Genomic DNA, 24,403 nt, shown 5'->3' with positions numbered 1-24,403 from the left:
AAAAACACAGAGGGATGAGCCCCACCCAAGAAGAGCAGAGTCAGGACCACCAGTGACTCCTGGGGACATGAGGGTCAGACCAGGATGCCAGCAGTCTCTCCACGGGGTTGTCTAAATCTCAGCTCACAGCTCAGGTGCACAAGAAATGGGGTCCCCAGTGCTCAGCAAAATAACCCAGCCTCCATCTCGCACCCCACCCCACTCCTGGAGAAAGGGTCTTGCCATCTGATGTCTCTAACTACATTGGCTCTCCTTCCAGCTCTCCAAGATTTCCCATGACTCCAAGGCAGGTGACAAGCCAGGCTCTGGGAACCACACAATACCTGTTCTCCAAAACTAGAAAGGGGGCCAGCTTCAGAGCCAGTGCCTCTACCCGGCAAGATGTTGGTTCACTGCTTTGTGTATTATTTCTCTGTCTCTCTCTCCTTTCCTTCCCTCCTCCTCCATTCCTAGCCAGGGAGACATGAGTAGACATTGCCGAGGTCCTCACAGGAAAGGTTCACTATGGTCTGTATTTAGACGCCATGCTCAGTGCTGAAGGCGGGGAAGCAGGTTTACTGTCTCTAGACGAGATGCTCTGTTCAGACGGCCACGAGGGTGGGAGAGCAGGCTAATGTCCCAAAGCTACGGACCTCAGCAAATCCTGACTGGCCACGCCCACCACAGCCACGTGATATAACCACGCTTTCATCTGCAACAGACTGGGCCCGGGACAGAGTCCAGGAGATCCCACTGTGATGTCACAGCGGTCATCGTAAGGATGCTGAAAACTCTGACTGCTTTGTAGAGTTTATCCCCGACATAATATACATGTCATAAAATCGCACACGAAGGGGGATTTAATTTTTTTTATTCTAATTAGTGTGTGTGTGTGTGTGTGTGTGTGTGTGTGTCCACGCATGAAGGTCTGAGGACAACTCGCGGGAGTCAGTTCTCTCTTTCCACCATGTGGGCCAAACTTAGTCTGTTAGACATGGCGGCGGTATCTTTACCCGCTGAGCCCTCTCACTGGTTCCAAAGCGGGTCTCTAAGCCCAGCACACACTGCCGTCACGGACAATGTTCTGTTAAGTGTGACTTCAGGAAGGATGGATTGAAGGCTCTGGGGTTATTTAGAGACAGGGACACATGTAGCCCAGACTGGTTCCAAGCTCACCATGTAGCCGAAGATGGCCTTGAACTCCTGACCTCCCTGCCTTCAGCTTCCCGAGTGCTAGGACTATAGCACTGCCTGATCAATCTTGGCTTCGAGCCGAGATCTTAGTCCGGGGACATTTGGCTTCCTTCCCAGGTCGTATCTGACGCCTCCCCACCCCTTCCCGGAGAAAAAGCGGGCTGTGGGGCGGGAGGGATTCTGGTGCCACAGCTCGCAACATTCTGGGCTTGTCTGGCCTTCAATGTGCGATTTTGAGAGTTGGAGCGAGAAGAAACGAACTCGGAATGGCACGCGGGTGTGAAGCCGGCTGCGGCGCCAAGTATTTGCCTGTATTTAAAACACATATGGGTGATATTTTTAAATATCTTTGCTATGTGACTGAAAAACATTGCAGTTGCTACTTCGTGGACGTGGGTTTTTATGCAAACCCGGGATGGAGAGGCTGGGTGTGTTGTTCCTCACAGGCTCTGTGGGAGAGTGGGCCCAGCAGGCCCTGTGTGGGGCAGGCTAGGCCCCACCTGTGGACTCCGGGGGCTGCCTGAGGTAAGATTCATGTTTACTCTGGGGCACCTCCTCCCCTCAGGTCTCCCCAAAGATTGGTCAAGGGGCAAGCACCTTTATCCAATGAGCCATCTCCCTAACCCTCTCTTCTTTTTAAATAGGCTCTCGTGTAGCCCAGGCTAGCCCCCATCTCATTATGTAACCTAGGATGACCTCGAAGACTATCTTCCTACCTCTACCTCCAGAGTGCTGGAGTCACAGGCCTGTGTCTGTAAGCACCATCCCCAACATCTTCATTCAACAGTGTTTCAGTCATGGGAACAAATGTCCTCATCTCAGTCCTGCTCAGGTAAGCGGATGCCACGAGTTGATGGGGATGGATCCTGGAAAAGCAGAAGCCAGGGTCCCATGTAGGGACTCTGACACACTCCATGGCCAAGCCAGGTGATCGCAAGGGACCACTGGGGACGGCTTTCTTAGTAGTAAGTCTCAGCAGAGGATGAATGCAATTTGAATCTTAGATGTCCCTTAAGCTCGTGTGTCCTGTGTCAAATGCCAGGTCCCTAACGGGCTGACTTCAGAGGCCTCTGAGAAGGACGAGATCCTAGGGGCTCCAACTTCGACCTTGAACTGGTTTAATCTGCTGGTGAATGGGCAGTTTTTCAGGTTTTAGTGAGGGGCTGTGATACACCAAAGCTCTCCCCACATGGGGCGGCCAGGAAGTGAGTGGCTCTGCTCCTCCTTCTTCTCCACCATGATGCTCTTCCCCACCACACACCCTGAAAAACCAGGGCCCCAAAGCTGAAAGAAACTCTTTCTCCTATAAGGTGATTTCCTTGGTTATTTTGCCACTGTGACAGAAAAATGGCTGCCAAAACGGAAAACCAGTGCCAAGAGTGGGGTTGTTCTCACTCAGGAGACTTCTCCCAGGAAGTTCTGTCTAGGACATTTTGTCTTCCAACCTCCTTGGCCAGCACTGTGTCTCATGTCCCTGTCTGAATCAGTGGTGTGGTTACTCCCACCCCTAAAGCAAGTGGCTTGGAGCGGAGACCACGCTTGAGCAACATGAGGGAAGATACAAAAAAAAAAAAAAATGTGTTGAAGGGATGAAGAGCTAGCCCAGTGGTTAGAGCACTGGCTGCTCCCATAAGAGGATCTGGGTTCAAGTCCAAGCACCAACTGTGGTGGCTTACAGCTGTCTGTAACTTCTGTTCTAGGGGATTTGACACTTTCTTCTAGCTTCTACAGGTACCTGCAATGTCTGTGTGCACGAGTGCACGCATGCGCGTGCACACACACACACACACACACAGAGAGAGAGAGAGAGAGAGAGAGAGAGAGAGAGAGCGCACACTTGGTGATGTGCATGGACTGCAGGCACAGCAGGATCAGAGCTGCTGATCCTAAATTATAATCTCCTCTCTCACTCTGCAGGCTTGGATATCTTCCCCAGTGCCTTCCTTCCCAGGCCTGTCCTCTCAGGGGATAAAGGTGACTCCCACATTCCAGACCTCCATCTCCCTGAACTGCAGCTAAACACCTTCCTGAGAGCACCCTCAGAAATCCTGGGCAAGCCAGGTGTGGTGGCGCATGCCTTTCGTCCCAAGGCTTGGGAGGCAGAACCAGGTGGGTTTCTGTGAGTTCAAGGCTAACCTGGTCTACATAGTGAGTTTCAGGACAGGGAGGGCTAGAGTGAGACCTTGTCTAAATAAATAGTAGAGAAAAATCTCCCTAGTCCAGGTTAGATCACACAGCCATGCCTGACCCAGTGGTTCCAATGGTAGACCAGGCCCAAACCAAGAGGACATTAAGAAACAGAGTGTCCTGCCCAGAAAGGATAGGAGGCTTGCCCTAGATCTCATGGCCAAAAGCAATGAACTTAGAGTCACCTCTGATCTGCCTGGTGAGTGGCTCAGGTGTCCTTGCCACACCCAATCTCAACTCCCTTCCTCTGCTCCCATCCCCTCCCCTCCCTCTAGCTACCCTGATTTTCTGAAGCCAAGGCCATAGCTGCAGATTAAATACTACCACCACCACCACCACCTCCACCACCACCACCATCATCATCACCTCCACCACCATCATCACCACCTTCACCACCACCACCATCATCACCTCCACCACCACCACCACCACCACCTCCACCACCACCACCACCATCATCACCTCCACCACCACCATCACCTCCACCACCATCATCACCACCTCCACCACCACCACCATCATCACCTCCACCACCATCATCACCACCTCCACCTCCACTACCATCATCACCACGAAGACAGAAGATAAAACCTAAGTCTTGATGAGGTGATGGGGACCCCACAAGGGATTAGTGGCCATCTAAGGGAACTCACAAGTCACAGACCTCTCCTCAAGTTATAAAAGCCTGAGTCCCCAGTGGGAGGGGATCCTTGCCCAGAGCTGCCCACATGTTGAACAGGAGCTTCAAGACCTCCAGTGAGTCTCCACCCACACTGGGGTGACTTTTTGGCTGTGCAGCCTTTAAGATACCCACACCACTTTGAGAAACTAATAAACTCATTGGTTTCCTAAACTGGACCAGAGTGATCCCTCGATGGTGCCTGATCTTGGAGAGGAGAGATCTGTTCATGTCTCCTCTGGAAAGGTCACGTCCCAGTGACGTCTACAGGCTAAGAGAATGAACCTTACGAGCGCCCGACCAAGCAGCTCTACAACTCCAGCCATGCAGCCTCCAGTCCTGGGAGCCCCCGCTTCCCACTGTTACCCATCCCCTGCCCTGGTGCTTTTCGGTGCTTTCCAGTTTGTGTACTGTCAGGGAGCACTGTTGAATTGTTGGTTAAATTCGGGGAGTGTTTGGGGTCCAGGAGAGGCTCAGGGACCTGGTATAAGCATGGAGACACGAACAACACAGCCCTTCTAGCAGATGACTCCAACTTCCCCCATGACCTCTACACCTTCCTCCTCGCTGCCATCTGTCCCTAGAGACGAACAGCATGCGACCACAGACCGTGGGCAGCATCTTTCCCACCATATTTTCAGACCCAGCAGAAAAGAAAGAGTGACAGCCAAAGGGTGGATCCCTGTGGGTCGCCTTCAGTCTGTCAGCCCCCAAGCATCGGGTGTCCATGTGTTCCAGGTGAGGCAGCAGAGGCTCAGAGAGGGAAAGTGGATCTCCTGGGGTCACACAGCTGGGAAATGGAGCTGGGCTTACTCCATTTTTTTTCTTTTCCTGTATGTTACCAGGGCCCTGGGGACCCCAAAGTCTTCCGGAGGAGATCCTGACAGGAAATTCCATGACTACAATATTATCTGTGACCATTTATCAGGGTCGCATCTAGCTAGTAACGTCCTCCAACACCAGCATAAAAGATGTATGGTCACTGTCAATTAACAGGAAGCTTTGAGCGTGCCTGGGAGAGACACGGATCAGTCAGCAAGGATCCTAACTCCTTGTTGTTCACATTCTGCGCCACTCAGCCTTACCTCCTGATCAAAAGATGGCCGTCGTAATAGCCCAATGTATCAGCTCCTTATACCAGAGTCCCACCTAGCAAAGAGGAAGGCACGGCAGGGCTAAAGGAAGATTCCACTTCCTTTTTCAAAGAGAAAGATCTTATTTAGAGCTGTCCCCTCTCTCAGAAGAGTTGAACAGACCTTGGGCCAGACGGTTTCATTCCCGTAAGCCTCAGTTTCCCCACCCAGGAGAAGAGAACAGTTGCTTCCTCTCCAGGTGTGAAAATGAACCTTGCCTGGTACTGGGCAGGCAAGGAGGAGCCGCAGGAGCCCTGATAGCATCACTGAGCTGTCAGGGCTTCTCATCCCTTCAGCGAGTCCTTCCTTCCTGGGTCTACACCCATTCTCTGTCTTCTGCCTCATTTGTACAGGAAGAGTCTGGTCAGGAGATCTGGGGTTGGGGTAGTGGGTGTCTGTTCCTGCTCCTCCTGCCCCTGGGATTTTCTACTGACAAGAGAACAGTCAACGGCCTCTCCCTGTCCACTGCCATCCACCTCAGGCAACATCTATGTCTGAAGGGAGCCAACTAGATCAGGAGCCCCTCCCCTCTGCTATGTCAAGCCTTGACAGGCAGGGTCTCACACATCCCAAGCTTTCTCTATCTCAGAGGATGACCTTGAACTCCCGAGACCTTCCAGGCTGGGATTGCAGGCGTGTACCACTGGGCCTGCTTTATGCAGTACTGGGAATGGAACCCAGGGCTTCATGCCTGTTAAGTGAACATTCTACACACTAAGACACACCCTCGTCTGGGAAGAGACTCTTCTCTGGATGCCAGTTGGAGTCCATTGGTTTTTTTCCTGCTGAGAGCCAGACTGAATCAACGCATCCTTTTCTTTCTTTCTCTTTTTTTTTTTCCTCCCGAATAAATCATTTGCAAACTTTGGTGGTGTTTTTTTTGTTTGATTGTTTTCCCAAAACAGGGTTTCTCTGGGTCTCCTTGGCTACAGTGGGTTGGCCTGATGCTGCTTGTATTCTAATGCTAATTTGGGATAACTAGTCTTGGGGGCCCCCAGAGAGTCCACTTGTGGACAGTGACTCTTTACAGAAGGAGAGGGAAAGAAAGACAGAAGAAGGGGGAAGGAGGTAAAGAAGAAAAGCAGGAAACATGTGATCCAGTAGGGGAAAAGGAAAGGGGGCCCCTTAGGGAAGGGGAAGGGAGGTAAAATATCAGTATAGACAGCTGAAAAGGCCACAAGGAATCATACTATTACCCATTTCCAAAAACCCCCACAATGCTGCATGCAATTCCATGGCAGAGCTTTAATAAACTCTCTCCATCTAAGCTGAGAATACTTCTCCAAGAGCCAAAGACCACCTAACAAAAGAAAATCCAAAACCTGACATAAGAAGTCTTCTGTTAAGTTGTGGGTCAGGGTTGTCTAAGAACTTTCAAAAAGAAAGGAAAGAAAGAAAGAAAGAAAAAGGAAGAAAGAAAGAAAGAAGGAAAGAAAGAAAGAAAGAAAGAGAAAAGAAGGAAAGGAAGGAAGGAAGGAAGAGAAAGAAAGAAAACGTGTAGCCTATTGCCCTCCAGAGGTGCAAGGTAAGTCCTTCTCTAGTGCTGAAGACACTGTGGACTTTAGAGCAGGACTCAGAGGCCCTGAGCTGGAACTGACCCGAATCCCTCCACCCTGAGGACCAGAAGGCACCACACAAGCTTCCAAAGTGGGGAGCAACCATGAGCCCTACCCAGCCCTGATGCCCATGAACCACAACATGACTAGCGTGGTCACCCTCAGGGCGCAGTAGTTGTTGCTATTGTTTCTAAGCGCCACCCCCACAGCTACCTGGGAACAGGAATGGCACGCACACCTTGGCGATAACCAACAACTCTCTAATGAGACTTAAGACCCACCCAGCAAGAGGGAAACCCTGCCTGGAACTGGAAACCTAGCCAGCTCCTCAGTGCTCGAGAAGTCACAGTGATTAGAGGAGGATCTACAGCCACTAATGTACTAAGCCAGCATAATCCTGAACAGCACTCCATAAACGTGTCCTCGTATACACAGAGCAGTGCGGGCCTCATCCAGGAAGCTTCTCATGACAGACACAGAGACCATTCCAGAAACACACAGCCAACCAAAACGCAGCATTGTGGAGCCCAGAACCGGTGGATACATCTACAAATTCCCCCCTACCTAAGGACCAGGGAACGTTGCAGAATAGCCCACCCAAACATACATCCAGGTAGTATTACACAGCCTGAACCAGTTCTATCTAAAGATACACGAGTGTGCACATACACTTACATGCATGCAATCAAAATTCATTGTAAAACAAAGAGCCACGCATTTGAAGGAGGGTGGGGAGGGCTTGGAGAAATGCTGTAACCAAATTATCATCTCCAAAAATTTTTTACAAATAAAAATAAATAAATAAAATGGGGAGATTGCTCAGGGGGTAAGACACTTGCTACACCAACGTAAGGACCTGAGTTCCAATTCCCAACACCCACAGAAAGCTGATGTAGTCACCCAATGACCCTCCCACCCCCAGAAAACAAGAGGTATGAAAATTCACAAGTGAGCTAGCCTGGGGTACACAAAGACCCATACCAGGCACTGTCCTGTGCATGCACACGTGTACATAGTATATTCATATATATGTACCACACAAAAAAATTAAAATAAACTACACACACACACACACACAAAAAAAATCAGCCATCTACTTGGTAAAGTGCTTCACCTCCCATTCTGAGTCAGGGAATGAGTTCAGAATCTTCTGGTTCCTACTCGATAATGATTCTGAAAGAGAACGTCCCCATCTTGCATGGCCTCACATCCCGAGTTCTCAGCATCCCTCACTCATGTGGAAACTTCTGGCCGCCGTATTGATCTTGGCGGGCGTATATCATTTGCCTGTAAGTACCCGTGTCTGTTGTAGTTAATATACAATGGATTAATTTAAAATGCATTAGTTTAATAAAAATGCATAAGATAGAATAGAATTGCATTAGCTTCAATAAAAAATTCAATTTCATAAATATTATCTCGTGTTAAAATGCATTGATTTCCAGGAAAATATATGGGTCAGAGGTAATTTACATCAGCTGGGATGGCAACCTGGGTCCTACATGCAGTCTATGTTAGCCAAACGTGTCCGTGGATGTAGAGAATCCGTAGGCCAGAACGGATTCTGACCCCGTCGCCATCGCCAGCGTTGCCAGTCCCCTGTTCACAGCACAGTCCGCCTGAAGGATGGCAGGTGGTGAGTCCAAAGAACATTCTGGAAATCCATGCGAGTGGCTGTGCAGGCATCGGCAGCAGCCACACTCCCTCAGTGGTAGTGACAGTCCGGTCCACCTGGCCGGACGATGATAGGGACCATCCCCTGCCCAGAAAACCGTACCTTTGTCATCAAATGAGCTACAGGCTCTTGCCTTTGTTGGACAAGCTGGAAGTGGGGCTGGGATGGGGAACAACCAGAGACCGGAACCGGAAGTTCAGAGTTAGCTAGCGTTCTTGGATTCAAGCAGCTCGTGGGTTCAAATCCCGAACCTGGAACTTCTCATGTGACCCTGGCCCAGCTGCCCACCTTCTTTGTGCCTCTTTCTGTGACACCCTGGCCGACCGACCGGATGCTAAGTGCTCTGTGCATGCTCACTGTCCCAGGTCATACAGCTAGCGGGTGTTAGAGCCGAGGCTCAGATTTGGGTTGGGATTGACATGGAAAGCCACCACCCTGCTCCTAGCAACGGCTTAGTGGCTCAGGACTCGAGCCTGGCTCAGTTTTCGAGGCAGAATATTTGAATTCTTGCTGCACCACCTCCAGTTTTGGAATCGTGTGAAGACGCACGCGGTTTGCCGCGCTCTGACTTTTGAGCCTGTGAAATATATTTAAAGGCAGCGTCCTTCTCGAGGCTGTCAGCTTAGGGCTGCTGACACAGAGGCTCCACACAGCACAAGCTGCCAACAATACCCACCTTCGACACTGCTGGGGGACTGCCCGGTTTCTCAGAGCCTTCAATATGCAAATATGAACCAAGACTCTTCCGGGAGAGATGCCCAGGCTAAGGCCCCTGGGGCGGGGCTGGGAAGGAAAGGACCAGGGAGATGGCAACCGTGTTTCACCTCCCGAGTCCACCTCCCCACGCCTGGCTTTTTAAACTCGGCTGCGACTCTAGCTCTGGTCTTTGTACAGCAAGCGCTTCACCCCAGAGCCATCTCTCCTCCCCAAGGTGGTATTTTTTGAGTGTCCACTTTGGAGGTGACCCCCCCACTTTGTGTGTGTCTGGGGATGATAGTTGATTAGAGGTGGGCAACACCACAGGTGCGGTGTTTGGGTCCTTCCTGGGACAGATTCCTTGGCTTTGTCCTATCTCCCCGGCATTCATACCCCAACTCCTTTGATACTGTGTATCATGGTAATCTCTGCCTTTGGAAGAAATGAGGAACCAGTGTGGGGTGTGTGGGGTGGGATGTGGGGGTGGGGGTGGGATGGGGGTAGGCGACACAGGATGGCGCAGAGACGAATGTGGGAATTAAAAGAAAACTTTAATATTTATATATTTATTTTTAGTTTGCGTTCTATTTCTGCAAAGAAAAACTGGCGTTTCGTTTATAGTACTGTAACGCTGCCTTGTCCTATACATCTATTTACAGTTTTTTAAAAAAAAAAAATGAGTCCATTTAAAGCAGAGTACAAAATGAGCCGCCGTCGTGTGGCTTGGACACGGGGCAGTGTGCTGGGAAGGGCAGTGTCCTGGGCTGTCTTAGGAATGCTGGATGGAGATGTGGTCCATCCGAGCATAGTACAAGCTGTGGAAGGAGCTGGAGCTGAGCTATGGCTAGAAAGAGGAAAGCCTGGGCTCTCTGGGACTGTAGGGCATCTTCTGCAGGGTTTGCATGGCTAGGCAGTCTTCCAGAATCTCTGTGTGTCCCCAGGCAAGTAGGCAGATCTCTCTGAGCCTGTCCCCTCAGCAGGAAAATGGCACCAAAAGCCCATCTCCTACTCCTAAGTCTGCAGCAAGGTAGGTCAGTCATGTGCCATAGTGAAACTGTCACTGGCCCTCCCTCCCTCCTTCCCTTCTGTCCTTCCTCCTTCTGTCTGTCCTTCCTCCCTTGTATATTATCCTTTCTTTCACTTGTTTATCTTTGAGACAGGATCCCACTGTGTTGCCCAGGCTAGCCTAAACTCCTGGGACGAAGGGTTCTCTAGACCTCAGCTATCCAAGTGCCAGGCCCACAGGAGTACACCATTCAGCCACTCTGAGTTGTAGGTAATTTTTTTTTTTTTTTTGGTTCTTTTTTTCCGGAGCTGGGGACCGAACCCAGGGCCTTGTGCTTCCTAGGCAAGCGCTCTACCACTGAGCTAAATCCCCACCCCTGGTAAACTTTATGACATGACATGATGGTGACCCGTGCTCAGGTTTCCCATCACCCCTTAGCTCCTTCTATAGCTGATCCTATGGCGGACTAATAAACTACACACTATTAGGAACATGTCTATAAGATTGGAGCCATGTTAATTAGGGATTCTGAACAGTGTGTCCTGGAGATGTAAACACACACACACACTCACACACACATATACATACATACATACACACATACACATACGCACGCGCACACACACACACACACAGGATTGGACTTCCTCTATACCCCCAGGTTTTTTCTTTTTTCTTTCTTTTTTTTTTTTTTTTTTTTTTCGGAGCTGGGGACCGAACCCAGGGCCTTGCGCTTGCTAGGCAAGTGCTCTACCACTGAGCTAAATCCCCAACCCCCACCCCCAGGTTTTTACACTCCACTCCCATCTTGGCTGGCTTGCTACAGAGTGTCATTGAAGCCCCTAACTCAAGGGTCACCCCATCCTCAGGATCTGTCTCAGACTGTAAGACCGGCTCAGAGGCCCTCTCCTGTATAACCACAGTCTCTTAGAGCACCTCTAGGTGCTCTAACAAAGCACCTAGTCCAGACCATGTGCTTCTAGAATTTTCCCGACTCCCCAGTGACGCTGAAGCCCTTGTGAATTCTTGTCCAGAGAATCAACAGTAGTAATCTTATCCTGCCACCGCAATGGCCACCGGTGACCCCAGGATACCCCCTCAGAAGGCGCTTGCTACAGGGTCCTCATACCCTCCCAGGAGTGGACTACAAGGTTCTAGGCCCCTGTTATCTCAAGGCTAGTTTCTGGTTCCAGCTGCCAGGCAGCCTGCTGTCTCTCTCCGGCCGAGCCAGGCCCACAGCCTGAAATAGAGATCCCCGTGGCTCTGCACTTTGTCCAGACATTCTCACTTCTCCCATCCGCCGCCACCGCCGGACGCATCGGCTCTGCGGGCTAAAAATACCCTTGACATTTGTGAAGGTCTGTGAGGGCCGGCCACACTCATTGCTAAGGAGTTTCTCTGCAAAAGTCATAGAAACATGGTAACTTCCGGGTCCCCCAACAGCTGGCCTGCCCATTCTCTCACACTCTGGCTCCTGAAGGCCTGTAAGGCACTTGCCATGGAACACCCCATGTGTCTCTCTGCATACCGGTCCCCCAAGGATGCTATTAAGGTTACACAAAGCCACAGAACAGGCCCATCCAGCAGGACGGGGGCATAAGAAGCCTCGGGAGCCCCCTCTCTTCCTGTACAAGCACACAGAGGCCAAGTCCTCCAGCAAGGGGGTCAGGTCACATCAAACAGCAGGCCATGCCTTGACCTTGAACTTTCAGTCAGCAGAACTGGAAGAAAATATATGTCTACTCCTCCGGACCCAGGCCAAAGGCAGGTCACCATGGCAACCCAATACCGGGTATGCCAGACTCCAGGAATGCTGTCCACATTTCCACACAACTTGGTACACAGTAGGTGCCCAGTAAATGCTATAGAAAAATGCCAGATTCTTAGGAACAGGGATTCTGCAGTCAGACTTCTGGGAGCTGAGATTCTGGCTCCACCCCTTCCTGGGTGAGCTACTGGGCCTCCATTTTCCTATCTGTAAAATGAAAGTAATCACGGTACTTAGGCTGCTGGGAGTTGGGGGAGGGGGCACAAATGAGTGGCCATAGCCACACTTTCTGGAGCAGACTTTGACCATGGAACATTCAACTCACGGGTCAGCTACTGTTAGGGGAATGTCTGTCTTGCTCCTCGTCAGGAGTCAAGCTTTCCTCATCAAGAAGTTACTCCCTCAAGGCGTCAATATGGCTGCCGGACCACAAGCAGCCTGGCTTTGAGTCCTGACTTCTCTTTATTCATCTCGGGACTCCGGAGGTGGGCTACCCTTCCTAGCTGAGCTTACTTAGGTCATGTGTTGATCTCAGAACCAATCATGGTAGCCAGAGGAATGGCGAGTTCTGATTGGCTGGGCCTGAGTCACAGTGGAGACCCAATTGTGTGGAGAAGGTGAAGATGTTGGCAAAGTCCTGTGGTTGGCTCAAGGAGCCAAGGGTCGTGCCGATGTCGCCCAAGGTCTGAGTCTGTAGTGATAGAGGGTGGTGGGTACAGTTCCCAGACCCAAGGATACAGAAAGTGTAGGGGTCCCAGGGCATTCTCTGCTCAAGCTTCAACTTGGGTGTGTGTGTGTGTGTGTGTGTGTGTGTGTGTGTGTGTGTTTGTTTAACCCTACATAGCATCTTATAAGAACATGTATCAGATCTCTGGTCCCCTAGGCCACCCTGTTGCCAGGGCCACACCTTACAAACCAAATCCACAGAGCCACAAGGCCTCACTTTCCCCTCCCTGTCCTCACCACCACCGCTATCTAGGACAACCACACTCCGGCAGAGTTCACGCGCGCGCACAAAGACTCTGCTCACTGCAGTCTTAGTCCTGGAAGTCAGATCACCTTCAACTGAGAAGAGGGTACCATACTGGGAATAAGAAAATCCAAGAAAAATGCACTGAGACCAGAGCAGAGCCTGGTCTGTCTACTACGACCAGGATTGACTTCTTACAACCCACCCCCGCACATGGTGTGTACCAAATGTTATCACAGACTGGCCCAGGCTGGAGGAGGAAGAGGGAGCCCCCCCCTCGCCCAAAGGCCCATCATAAATATATAGTCAGATAATACCCAGAATTAATGGGACTCCCATTCTAATAAATATCACCGGTTAGTGACTGCTGGAGGGAGATACATTTTGGTAAAATACAGCTTTTGTTTGGATGGAGGGTTGGGGGTGGGTTTGCACGGGGCATAAATCTGCGCTGAGAAATATCCTTTGTGGTTCTTGATTTCTCACGGAACTCTAAAAGCCTAAAGTGGATTCGTATTTACCTTCCTGGAAACACCCTGGTTTGAAGCAAGAGTTGGGTCTTTGTCTGTGGATCTCGCGTTCTAGAATTGTCTACTGACTGAGTTAGGGGCACAGAAGTTGGAGCCTGGAGGGTAGGAAACAGCCCTGGTGGCTCAGAGGGGAGGGTCAGGAACATAGGGGTCCTGGCAGGACCCCGTGTACCGTGAATGAGTCTGGCCTGAGGCAGAAGGAAGGAGTGTGGCTCAGGCCGGAAGTGGACGTGGGGTTCAGGCCGGAAGTGGACTGAGAGCCTGCGCTCAGGGGTGTAATTTGGGTGGTGTAGAGCGACGCTATGAACCCCGTATTTTCCTGTTAAGGGCAAATTTGCAGAGATTGAGGGAATTGGGAGCTGTGTGGAGTAAACACACCATGTCTCCAGCTACAACACAGCTGAGCTCCCCAGAACGGTCTTTGATAGTGTCAGCACGAAGAATTAAAACCCAAGCCCGCTCCGAGTGTCTGCGACACTGGCAAATGAAACATTGAGCCTGCAGGGTTTGTTTGTTTTTTTGTTTTCTTTCTCTCTCTCGCTCTCTCTCTTTTCCCCCCTAGTCACAGAGACTAATAATATCTCATTTTGTTAACTGGAAAAAGATCGTTAAAAAGCACTGCGATGTTCGTTCGTACTTACCATTTCTTTCCGTGGCTTCCTCTTGCCTTCAAGGTCAAGTTGAAACTTCAGATGGCTGCCAAAGACCTCGAGGCTGCCGGCTGCTGAGGCTTCTGCCTCGTTACCCTCTGCCCCATTCAAGACTGGAATTCCCAGGAGACGCCTCTGCCTGCAACACTCTTCCCACTGTAGAGAGCTGAGTCGGTTCACATGCAGAGAACATCAGGAAAGCTGGTTCCACATGTATCTCCAACACCCTAAATGACCGTTTTCCCAGTAACAACCTCTTGAGCATGAAGAAAAAGCTCTGTGTGCCTTGACTCCCCTCCGATGGCTCTTGAAGCATCATTACATAGAGGTTTCCCAGAAGCCTCCTCGGCACTGGGTCTAAGATATAACATTGACCCCACCTGGATCCTGGCATCATCCCTCACTAATTACCAGCGTATTTAAGTTTTAGAGTCACTGTAGCTTCCCTGAGGACCCTCATGGCCGTGCCCTCCACTCAGGTCAAAGCCAGGGGTCTCTTTAGTCAGTTCATCCTGGCTGTGAGGACCGTTCAGCTCTTCCCAGGAGAGAAAGATGGTGCTCGCTCCTACCGTGTTTGCTTTAGCCTAGCACCTGACTCTCACTGAGTGGTGGGGCCAGGCTGTCAAGCCCAACCCATAGCGTGGTTCATGCCTCCCCTGGGGGCAGGTGAGCCCACCCAGTATCATTGGACAGTTAGCTTTGGCATGATCACCGGATGCTCTGTGAAATCTAAAGTGGGCTTGAGGTATCTGAGAAAGCATTCCACTCCCCAAAGGCAACAGAACATTTGTGGTAAATATTCATGACTCCAAGGTTACCACAAGGACGTACAACTATCACCTTGATGTATCTTCCAAACTTGACCGTTGCTACACTCAGAAACTATGTGGCAAGCAGTATTTACCCTAGTCACCCTCCCTCCTGCTTCCCAGCAGCTGGCAACCCCTGCTCAGTTTTCTGTCACTGTGTATTTGTCTCTTCTGGACATTTGTCTGTGGTTCACATGACACACGACACATGGCCTTTGCAGCTGGCGTCTACTAAGATTCTAAGTTTATCTATATGCATCTGTAGTTGTTCTTCCTTTTTGATGGCTGAATACTATTCTGTTGTATAGATATACCACAGTTACTTTTACAGTCATCTGTGGATGGACATGTGGGCTGTTTCTAGCATCTGTCTGTCTTACAACCAACAACACTGCCACACACACTGGTCAGCAGATATCTATCCCACCCCTATTTCAACCAGCATTACTTTATACTCAGAAATAAAATTGCTAGGTCATGCAAGTTTTCTGCTTCCCACCATGTATTATCCTCTTTTTCCAAGTGGAGAAAATGAGGCCTCCGTGTTCAGCTACTTGCCTCAGAGTACACAGGTCGGTGAAGATCTACCCAAGATCTGATCTCCAGAGTCGGCCCTAAACCTATTGGGAGGGTGAGGAGAGGGAACGAGGAGGAGAGAAGGGAGGGAGCAGGACGGAGAGAACAAGGAGGGGAGAAGGGGAGAACAGGGAGAGGAGGAAGGAGAGAGAAGGGAGAGGAGGAGGGAGAACAGGGAGAGGAGAATGGGAGAGAACAAGACAGGAGGAGGGGAGGAGGAAGAGCAGGGAGGGGAGGGGAGAGCAGGAGAGGAGGAGAGAGAGAGTAGGGAGGGAAGAAGGGAGAGAGCAGGAGGGGAGGAGGAAGAACAGGGAGGGGAGGAAAGAGCAGGAGGGGAGGAGGGAGAGAGCAGGAGGGGAGGAGAGAGCAAGAGGGGAGGAGGGAGAGAGCAGGAGGGGAGAAGGAAGAGAGAGGGAGGGGAGGAGGGAGAGAGCAGGAGGGGAGGAAGGAGAGAGCAGGAGGGGAGGAGGGAGAGAGCCTCTTTCTAAGAGCAGTGTTTCTTCCATACTGTCATTTCCTCCCAAGGACGGAAACTCTTGGTTGTCCCAGATGATCCCATATTTTAACCCGATGCTAAAATAGGGGATGATCCGGGATGACCAAAAACAACCCAAGGTAAAATTTGAAACAGCCTCTGTGATTGCCCCCAGCCTCTTCTCAAGCCCCTCCAGGCAAAACAGGGGCATCAAACACAGGGTGAAGTCTTTGTGACCTTCAGCCTCACCGGGGGTTTTCATCAGCATCTTTCAGTCCAAAGTCAGGATGCTTCGGTAGAAGGACATAGCAGGTCGAGCAGCTTCAGGCCAGTCTCCAGTGCAAGTTCAGAGCCTGCCAGCAGGGGGCTCCCTGAACCTGACCCCACGCTCCTGGGTCAATCTCCATTTCACTTTCCCCAAATTCTCCCCACAGAAACCAGGCGACTGACCATGACCACCAGGCAGGTACACTGAGCTGATGACCCCTGCCAGGCCACGGTAAGTTTGGGTTTCCATGATAAACACCAAGCCCAAGAGGGAGGGGCTGGAAGGAAAAACAACGAAGGAATGCTGCTTGCTGGGCCCACCTGCCTAGGAATGGCGCCACCCACAGTGGGCTGGCCTCTCCTACTCAATTAGTAATTAAGAAAATACCCCCACATACCAATCCAATGGACACAGTTACTCAGTGAAGGTCCCCCTCTTCCCAGGGGTGTCAAGTTGACAGCTGAAGCCAGCAATGATGTTCTGTCCCTTGTCAACTTTGACACACAACCACATCACTTTAAGCGATACCTGTTCCTTTCTTCTTTGTCCCCCCCCAAATCATCTTAATTCCACAACATAAAACACAGCGCACCTTAAAAAGCCCTGCAGTCGGGGTTGGGGATTTAGCTCAGTGGTAGAGCGCTTACCTAGGAAGCGCAAGGCCCTGGGTTCGGTCCCCAGCTCCGAAAAAAAGAACCAAAAAAAAAAAGCCCTGCAGTCTTTAAAACATTCTACTATTTCATCATTTCAAAGACTCTGGCACTGCAGAGACAGCCCAGTGGTTAAGAGCCCTTGCTGCTTTGTACAGGACCCTGATTTTATTCTCAGGGCCATTTACAACCTGAACTCCAGCCCAAGAGGATCTGACGCCCTCTTCTGGCCTCCCTGGGTACTGCATATGTGTGACCTATGCACACACATACAGGTAAATAAAAGTGTTTAAAAAATTTTATATTTCTATTTTATGTGTATGCATGTTTTGTGCCCATAACCACTGAGCAATCTCTCAGCCCTCCAAGATTCTTTAAGATATCCAGTCTTGGTGCTAGAAAAGGAATAAAAGAGGGGCCAGAGAGATGACTCAGCCGTCAAGAGCACTGACTGCTCTTCCTCCGTCATCCACATTGCTCCCAAGCCCCCCAAAGTGCACAATTCTCCCCCCTAACAATAGCAACCCCGTTCTCTGGTATCAGTTTCTGTCCTAGCTTGCTTTTTAAGGCTGTGACAAGAGACAGACCAAAAGCACGGTCACTGTCTGTCACTGAAGGCCAGAGCAGGGAGGCAGGAACTGAAGCAGAGACCATGGAGGAACGCCGCTCACTAGCTTGCTTAGCTACCTTTTGTTGTAACCCAGGCCTCCTGCTCAGGGCTGGCACTGTCCATGGAAGACTGGGCCCTTCTGCATCAATTAACAATTTAGGAAATGCCCGGTGGTCAGGGCCACAGGCCAGTCTGATAAAGGCAAGTCCTCAGTTGAGGGTCTCTCTTCCAGGTGTGTCAAGTTAACAATGAGGCGAACTGTGATAGGCCAGGTGGATCTTGAGTGAGTGGCTTCAAGACAAAAATGTGTTCTTAAAGGCAGGATGATGGTGCCGCATGCCTTTAATCGCAGGAGGCAGAGGCAGGAGGATCTCTATGAGTTCAAGGCCAGCATGGTCCACCGAGTGAAAAGGCAGGATGATGGTGCCGCATGCCTTTAATCGCAGGAGGCAGAGGCAGGAGGATCTCTATGAGTTCAAGGCCAGCATGGTCCACCGAGTGAGTTCCAGGACAGCCAAGGCTACACAGAGAAACTCTGTCTCAAACCAAATCAAACAAAACAAAACAAAACAAAACAAAATGTCCTTGAAGAAAAAGAGCAGAGTGGTGAACATCTTTAACCCCAGAAGGGAAGGCAGGGTTTATCAAAGCCAGCCTGGTCTACTTAGTGAGTTCCAGGATAGCCAGAGCTAAATAGACCCTAGGGAAGGGGTGGTACACACCTGCAGCCCCTGAACTTGTGATCAAGAGTTCAAGGCCAACCTCAGCTACTTAGCTAGTTGGAAGCCCACCTGATCTAAATGAAACCATTAAAAAGAGAAACCCTAATTAAATAAACGAGAACTTTCTTTTTACCCACAGGTGCATCTTGGGTCTTAGTCCAGAGTATTGCTTGTAGTGTTAGAAATCCAGTGAAAACTGCCCTTGTCAGACTGGAGAGATGGCTCCGCGGTTAAGAGCAGACTGTTCTTAGAGGTCCTGAGTTCAATTCCCAGCAGCCACATGGTGGCTCACAACCATCTCTAATGGGGATCTGATGCCCCCTACTGGTGTGTCTGAAGACAGCTACAGTGTTCTCATATACATTAAATACACTGACCTGACTGGAGGTACTGGGAAGCTCGGCATCCAGAAACTCTCTGTGAGCCCCTTGGTCCCTTTCATCTCCTCGTGGTGTTATCACAGGCACTTCTCCAAGTGACAGCTTGGGACCCACCCCAGCCTCACCTTCAGAGTGAGCATCCCAGGGCTCAGGTCCATTGGGTCAGTGTCTGGAACCATCACCAAGCAAGGGGACTGTGCCATGGGGCCAGAGGGTGGGAAAGAGATGACTCCTAGAAAGTTCCAGAAAGACTTGTGCCAAGAGGAGGGGGAGTGGATGGGAGGCAGAAATCCCTACCTGGAACCAGCAGGGAGGCTCAGATGATGAGGTCCTGACTCTGCATGGTTTTTTTTTTTTGTTTGTTTGTTTTTGTTTTTTTTTTTTCGGAGCTGGGGACCGAACCCAGGGCCTTGCGCTCTACCACTGAGCTAAATCCCCAACCCCGATTCTGCATGATCTTTTCAGTAATGTTGTGTGGTACTTGTGTGACTGAACAGTCAAGACTCGAGACCACTCAGTGTGCTCAGGGCTCTAGGAGTTCCAGGGCTGGGAACAAGGTCCTGGAGATGCTAGGTTCCGTATAATCAAAGCATCAGGGGTGTAGATCTGAGGAACCAAGCAGCTAACTTTGGTAGACACACTGTGTGTGTGTATGTTTGTGTGTGTGTGTGTGTGTGTGTGTGTGTGTGTGAGTGTGTGTTTCTGAGGAACAGGACTGCTGAGGTGGACCATGCTCAAACCCCTCAAATCTCAGGTTTGAGAGGGCAGAGGTAGACCTAACCCCCCCTCCTCCCACACACACCCTGTCTCCATGCCTGCTTTGGGGCACAACCCCAACCAGGAGGTCACAGATAGTCAATCATGTATCACACAGCACCTGGAAGCCTTCCCTATGCAAATAGAGCATCACCAGCGTCTTAGCCTCAGCCAATAGAATGCATTTACCCACCCCCCAAATCCTACCCCACCCCCCCAGGGTTCATATAGTCCCTGTCCACATGCGCACACAAGTTATTTCACCAAGGATCGTCTGAGAGTGGCTAATTTGACTGAGCTGTAACACTTGGGGAGCCCCCACCCCCACTCTAAAGCACTCACTGTTGGACCTCCGGACCCTCCTGCTTGGCTGGGCTCCTGTTACTCTCAGAGGCTCACATTAGAGCAGCACTGGCTTCCGACATCTCTACCACAGCCCCAGCCAAGGGAGCCAGGACCCAGGCCACCTGTCCCACGCTGGCTGCCCAAACCTCTTTATTCCTTTTTTAAGAGCTGTAACACTTCTGGCATTTCTAGAATAGACATTGGGTCCCTGCGGGCCCTCTGCTTCACCCTTCTCAGTCTGGTATACAGCAGTGTCTGATGTCCCAGAGGCAAGAGGTGGACCTCAGACGCCACCCATTCTGGACTTTTGCCCTGCCTGCCCTCTCTGAGCCTGTGTCCCAGCAGTCCAGCCACCCCACCAGGAGAGGTGGAACCAGTTTCTCAGACAGAGTTTCTTTGTGTAGCCCTGGGTGTCCTGGAACTCACAGAGGTCCATCCACCAGACTCTGCCTCCCAAGTGCTGGGATTAGAGGCACACCAGCTGACCTGTGACACTTAAATCTCAGAACTAGGGAGGCAGAGGAAGGCAGATCTCTGTGAGCTCCAGGCCAGCCAGAGCTACACAATAAGATACCGTCTGATAAAACAAAAACAAAGAACCCAGAAACCATTTTATTCTTAATTCCTCCCCAATGGCAAATAGGTGCTGTGAGCTCTTCTCTTCTCTTCTGACATTTTTTTTTTCTTTTCTTTTTTTAGGATCTGGGGACCGAACCCAGGGCCTTGCGCTTGCTAGGCAAGCTCTCTACCACTGAGCTAAATCCCCAACCCTGTGAGCTCTTTAAAAAGAAACAGCTCTGGAGCAGAGCTTTCTGGAAGAACAGAAACCCACCTCCCCACCCCCTCCGCCACAGCCCTGCTACTGAAGGTAATGAATGTGGCTAACGATACAGAAAATTTCACTACATTCATTTAAATTTAAGTAACCACACCCTGTTGGAGAGGCGACTTAGCAGACAGGAATACTTGCTTTGCCTGTGTGAAGACCAGAGTTGAAATGACAGACCCAAGGCAGAGATGCCTGTCACCCCACTGCTGGGTAACACCCAGGAAGATGGCATCCTAGCTCTGGGTTCAAGGACAGACCCTGCCTCAGGGGAATAAAGTGAAGCATGACAGAGCAGGACAGCTCCATCCTCTGCTGGACTTCTCCGGGGGACACACACAGTCTGCTCGATGGTTTCCTGTCAACTTGACAGACACAAGGTAGAGTCATCAGGGAGGAAGAAGTTCAGTTGAGAAAATGTCTTTGTAAGGTAGGGCTGTGGGCAAGCCCACAGGGCATTTTTCTTTATTAGTGATTGATGTGGGAAGGGCCCAGCCCACTGTGGGTGGAGCCATCCCTGGGCTGCTAGTCTTAGGTTCTATAAGAAAGCAGGCTGAGCAAGCCATGGGGAGCAAGCCAGTAAGCAGTACCCCTCCATGGCCTCTGCACCAGCTCCTGCCTCCAGGTTCCTGCCCTGCTTGAGCTCCTGTCCTGATTTTCTTCAGTGATGGAGGATAGTGTGGAAGCAGGAGCCGAATGAACCCTTTCCTCCCCAATTTCTTTTTCGGTCGTGGTGTTTCGTCACAGCAGTAGAAGACACTATTTTATAGGAGTTGATGGGTCGGCTCAGCAAATAAGAGCACTTGTTGCTCTCCTATGATACTTAAGTTTGATACCCAGAACCCACATGCTGGCTCACGATCATCAGCAACTCCAGCTTCCGAAGACCTGAGGCCCTCTCCTGCCCCACCCCCACCCTACCTGGCACTGCGCACATCAGGAGCACAGTCATACAGGCAAGCATGACACCCTCTTCTTCCCCCCTCTTCAAGCACTGTACACATCGGGTGCACAGTCATACTGGCGGGCAAAACATTCATGCATACAAAAAACCCCACAAAATAGACTTTGCAAAAATAAAATCCAGCCATCGTGACTGGGTAGGGCGTCTCAGGATGAAAGCTTGCTCTGTGGTTGTCAGTATCATTCAGACACTTACTCTTATAGGCTCCTGGAGAAGGCACTTTCCGGTCCTTGTCAGGCAACAGAGATGTTTCCCAAGAGCACGGGGAGTCTGGGAGTGTGTACTGCCTGGAACATCACTGGGAACTCCGGAGTCTAGGGTCTTCCCTCCTTATCTCTGAAGTGCCAGTGTTTAACACGAAAAGGCGTTTCTAATTAGCAGGTCGGCCCCTCTTGACTTTGATAAAAGCAGAGGAGAAAAGGATTTGATTAACCCAAGATCTTTTCAATTTGGCAGGTTCCACATGACCGAGCGTGTCACAGTCACCTAGCCCAGCTGCTGCATCTCGGAACGTCCGTTCCTTTGTGCCCCAAGGGGTGCTGCTAAGGATGGAGGGGTGGGAGGGGCAGGGCTCAGAGCCACCAGAGTCATCTGGATGCTTGACACAGCTGGCCCTCCCAGGAAGGGGAAATGACAAAGCTTCCCACTATCAAATAAAATCATGTCTTCAGACTGAGATGGGGCAGAAGGTTCTGGTTGAGCAGGAATAGAACTATCTAGAAGGTCAGAGACAGAGAGGAGGTGGTCTGTCACAGTCATTGGTCAAAATGTGATGGCCTGGTGTCTGCCTGCTGTCTTGGCTCTGTGTGAGTGTGTGTGTGTGTGTGTGTGTGTGTGTGTGTGTGTGTGTGTATGTGTATGTGCCCGTATGTGTGTGTGTGAGTGTGAGTATATGTGTGAGTATGTGTGAGTGTGTGTATGTGAGTGTGTGTGAGTGTGTATATGTGAATGTGTGTGAGTGTGTGTATGTGAGTGTGTGTATGTGAGTGTGTGAAAGCATGTGTGTGTGAGTGTGAGTGTGTGCATATATGTGTGAGTGTGTATGTGTGAGTGTGTGTATGTGAGTGTGTGAGTGTGTGTGTGAGAGCATGTGTGTGGGTGTGTATATGTGTGTGAGTGTATGTGTGTGTGAGTGTGAGTGTGTAAGTGTATGTGTGAGTGTGTGTGTGAATGTGTGAGAGTGTGTGACAGTGTGTGTGTGTGTGTGTGTGTGTGTGTGTGTGTATCTTTACACCATCATGCAGTGCCCACAGTGGCCAGAAGAGGGCATTGGATGCCCAGGAACCAGAATTAGAGATAAATGATTGTGAACTGCCATATGGGTGCCCAGAAACCCTATCCAGGTCCTCTGGAAAAGCACCGAGCACCGTTGCTGTCATAGACTCAGCCATCTCTCCAGTGCCCGATGACTGTCTTTTCACATTACTGAGACCAGAACTCCTGTCCTTCCTGCACGCTGGGCAAGTGCTCTACCCCTGAGCCCAGTGGTCACTGCTTTGCTTTGAAATAGGAGCTAAGTTGCTGAGGCTGATCAGTCCCTGTGCCTGGGCCTTGCTTACACCTGGGCCACCGCATCACACACCAGGCTATGCCATCCACACACAGGTCCCCAGCTTGGGAGGAAACGCAGCATCCCAGCAGTGGCCAACCAAGCCATTAATCCTTCACCTGGTACACAGGCGGAAAACTCCAGAAGGGAGGGCTGAAAAGTCTCACCGCATTTTTTGTGCATGTAGGGCAGGGATCAACTTCAGGGGTGTGTGTGTGTGTGTGTGTGTGTGTGTGTGTGTGTGTGTCTATGTATCTGTGTGTATATGTCTGTGATGTCTGTGTGTGTGTCTGTGTATCTGTATGTGTCTCTGTGTATCTGTGTGTGTGTATCTCTGTTTGTGTGTGTGTCTCTGTGTCTCTGTGTGTGTGTGTCTATATGTAGGTGTGTATGTGTGGGGTCTGTGTGTGTGTGTGTGTGTCTGTCTCTGTGTCTCTGTGTGTCTGTGTATCTGTGTGTGTGTCTTTGTGTCTCTGTGTGTCTGTGTGTCTGTGTATCTGTGTGTGTGTCTCTGTGTATCTGTATTGTGTGTGGGGGGGGTGGGTGTGTATGTGTGGGGGTCTCTGTGTGTCTGTGTGTCTGTGTGTTTGTGTATGTGTCTGTGTGTATGTGTCTGTGTGTATGTTGGGGGTGTGTGCAGGTGAGTACAAGGCCTGTGGAAGCCAGAAGTGTGCATTTAGACCTCCTAGACCTGGAGTCACAGGTGGTTGTGAACAGTCTGAAGTGGGAATCAAACTCAGGTCCTCTGTAAGAGCAGCAGGCCCCCCTCACCGCTGAGACTTCGTCTCAGGCTGTGCCTGTATCTTTTGTGTAGGTGTTGTGGGCGGGCTCAGGTCTCTGCGTCTATGTGGCAAACACTTTGCCAGCTAAGACATTCCCCAGCCCAAAGTCTTACCTCTTTCACTACAGCACGATGGCTCCTCCTGGTGTAAATGACAGTGACCTGCGGGCTCATCACAAGGCTCATCAGGGTACCACCAGATGCCCAAGATAAAAGCTCAGAGTGTCGATCCAAACACAGACCTTCCCGAAGCTTCCTAAGGAGCAGATTGGGCCTGTGTCCTATAGTGGGATCCCTGGTTCTCCAGGATCCTCTGTGGCCTCCCAGGCAGGACGATGAGCTCAGAGGCCGGGACTGTCAGTCTGTGAGCCGAAGGCTGAGCAGCGAGGCAGACATGGTATCACAGATGCGTGAATTATACATAACCATCTGGGGAGGGTGGCCCAGAGCCAGCCCAGCCTGTGGACATATGGAGTCATATGTTCTTCCTAGCAGAGCCCAACGCTGGCACCTGGCCACCTCTCCACCACCGAGCCAGGCAACTCCCGTTCCTGAGATGGTGTCCGGAGCTTAGCGCCGGGACACCTGGCTCTGTGGGCTGAGACTTTTGGGGATCAGGGACCGGGTTGTTTTCCAATTTTTCCTGTCCGTCAACGAGCCCTTTCCAAA

General features: G+C 50.7%; 1 long non-coding RNA gene across 1 annotated transcript; it reads left to right on the top strand.

The window, feature by feature from the left end:
• Window positions 1-603: 603 nt before the first annotated feature.
• LOC120095979 (uncharacterized) lies at window positions 604-6,413 on the top strand. Its single transcript, XR_005491980.2, has 3 exons — window positions 604-1,698; window positions 1,818-2,005; window positions 3,091-6,413. It is a non-coding gene; the product is annotated as an uncharacterized LOC120095979 (long non-coding RNA).
• Window positions 6,414-24,403: the final 17,990 nt, after the last annotated feature.

The sequence above is a fragment of the Rattus norvegicus genome, chromosome 12 (genome assembly GCF_036323735.1).
Source record: "Rattus norvegicus strain BN/NHsdMcwi chromosome 12, GRCr8, whole genome shotgun sequence".
Taxonomy (NCBI): domain Eukaryota; kingdom Metazoa; phylum Chordata; class Mammalia; order Rodentia; family Muridae; genus Rattus; species Rattus norvegicus.
Note: the sequence above shows the minus strand (reverse complement) of the source record. Positions and strands in the feature narration are given on the sequence as shown.